Source organism: Austrofundulus limnaeus, unplaced genomic scaffold (assembly GCF_001266775.1).
Source record: "Austrofundulus limnaeus strain Quisiro unplaced genomic scaffold, Austrofundulus_limnaeus-1.0 Scaffold1422, whole genome shotgun sequence".
Lineage (NCBI taxonomy): Eukaryota > Metazoa > Chordata > Actinopteri > Cyprinodontiformes > Rivulidae > Austrofundulus > Austrofundulus limnaeus.
Window position 1 is genome coordinate 50,474 of NW_013953824.1, and position 2,261 is coordinate 52,734.

Here is a 2,261-nt window from a genome sequence, read left to right on the forward strand (position 1 = left end):
GGGGAAGGGGTGGGGGGCTGTAAATTCACGGGTCAAAACCTACCTGGCAACTTTCAAATGATCCCCAGCTAAAGCCGGGGAAAGGAATTCAGAAGAAAAGCAGTTTGTTTAGGGCTTTTTTTTCCGTTTTATTTTGGTTTTACGCACGAGTGTAAAGCGCAAAAATAAAAGTTTTAAAACTAAAACTATAATAAACCACTTTAGTGTTTAGTTTGTTCATTTTTAAATCAGTTCTGATGGATTTTGCTTTTATTAACAGCTGATTAGTGAAGAAATTATCGGACTTTATGGGTGTTTGCGTCTAAGCAGCTATGAAACCAAAAAGAGTGGTTTGCATTTTTTTTTTACAAGAAGAGAAGAAATTGATCTGATCAGCGGGACTAGCCCGCGATCTGCTGTCAAACCGTTCAGATGCACCCTCTGCTACAACTTCATCCCATACAAAAGGTGACATCCCCAACTTTCAGACTTCCAGCAAAGTGTAACCCCCCTCACRCCCACCAACACAAACACATAAACAAACAGTCCATCCCAACACCTCCCTCCTCTTCCATCTATCTGCACATTTGCAAACACGGGCCCCGGTTTTATTCGCACCTACCACAGCAGATCCGAGCAGAGGGGAGGGCTCCTAGAGTCCGAGCGGTCCGTCTCTCTCCCTCCTCTCTCTCTCTCTCCCTCTCTCTCTCTCCCTCCTCTGTCCCCCCCCTCAGCCTGCCTGCCCGCCGAGCCGAACGAGGTGACAAAAACAAGAACAGAGGCAATGGGGGGGAGAAGGAGAGAAAAAAGCTTCTTTTCCGTGAGCGCAGTCCGGCTCAGTCCGCTGGTGACAGGCGCCGAAAGGAGCCGGAGACGTTTGATGTCAGTTTGTTTCCCGGCCGAGGAGCGCACTTTCTCCGAAGGCTGAGCGCGTGGGTTCCCCGAGCTTCCTCGCTCCTTTTGCGATCCCACCTCTCTCTCTACATCCCCGCTCGCGGAGAGGAACATGCAAACACATTTCATAGATTTTTGGAGCTTCACGGAAAAACCGAAGTGGACTTTTCTCAGCCGCGCGCGCGCTTCCGAGGTTGATCTCAGGACAGCTGGGTNGAGATAGAGAGACGCTATTTCAAAATAAAGGTATAAAAATAAAATAATGTTTTCGGTCTCTATTGTTACATGTGCGTCTTATTTTTCAGGTGACAGCGGCAGTGATAGTTATCCAAATATCAAATTAGTTCTTAGTATTTAAAAATCCTGGATGAGCGTTGATGATCGTGCGTAAAAGCAGAAGTTTGTCCTTGTGTGTTCCTCCTGTAAGATCCAAATGAATGAATATTCCTCATCAATGACGCGAAAAGCTAACAACAACTTCAGCCCGAGCCGCGGCGCTCCAGCCGCTCCCGCTGCTCAAGGACTCCACTCCATTTCTTCCCTCCGTCCTGTCTGCTGGCAGGCGGCCAACCCAAGTGTGTGGAAATGACACCGCCAGGGCGGCAGAGATTTTCCTTCATTTCTCTCCTTCCCGATCGCAGACTGGCTGACATTGGCTAGAAAGTGGAGCAGCTCGTCAGGGACAATCAATGCGAATCGATCGAGCTGCGCGGCTGAGGCTCCAGAGCTGGAAAATATCGCGGCAGCTAAAGAGAGAGAGGGGGAGAGACGAAAAAAAGAAGAGAGAGAGAGAGAGAGATGAAGTGGAGAAGGAAGAGGAGGGGGTGTTCAACTAACTCCAAACTAACCTCCCCTGAAAATAAATACGCTCTAAATGTCATAAACAAGTCAAGCTGTTTTATCCATGTGCGTAATTACGCACGGGATTAGCGCTCCGAGCGCACTTTAAATGACTGTCATATGCAGTAAAACATAAAGGACCAAAACTTATGAGCATTATGCAAATCTCATTAAGAAAATAAATACCATTTCATATGGGATAATGAGTGAATAAAATATATTTAATTYCGTTGAATCAAATGAACAGTTCTGATTCTTAATTTTACAATATTTTTTTTCTAAAGAGTAACTATTTTAGCTGTTATTTGAAATCAACATTAAAATGTCCTCACAGGTCAGGTTAGTAAAATATGAAAATTCATAAATGTTTAGTAAACATTTCAGCTCAGTAAACTAAATGAACATAATAATGTATTTTTGTAAAACTGCAGTTGTTTTGACATCATGACAACCAGGAAGTGATCGACACAAACACAGAGAGAGCCATTCTTTGTGAGGAGGTTAAGGTGTGAAAGTAAGTGTTTACTCATATCTGATCATATATATAT

General features: G+C 44.5%; 1 protein-coding gene across 3 annotated transcripts in view; it reads right to left on the minus strand.

Moving 5' to 3' along the window:
- Positions 1–1,056, minus strand: part of cxxc5a (CXXC finger protein 5a) — a 20,484-nt gene extending 19,428 nt beyond the window's left edge. The window contains exon 1 of one of the 3 annotated variants that reach the window (XM_014032336.1): positions 602–1,056. The gene's annotated coding sequence lies outside the window, so the exon portion shown is untranslated. Of the gene's footprint in view, positions 1–597 lie in introns of all 3 variants that reach the window. The other 2 variants (XM_014032337.1, XM_014032338.1) reach the window with 2 other exon arrangements.
- Between the last annotated feature and the right edge of the window lie 1,205 nt (positions 1,057–2,261).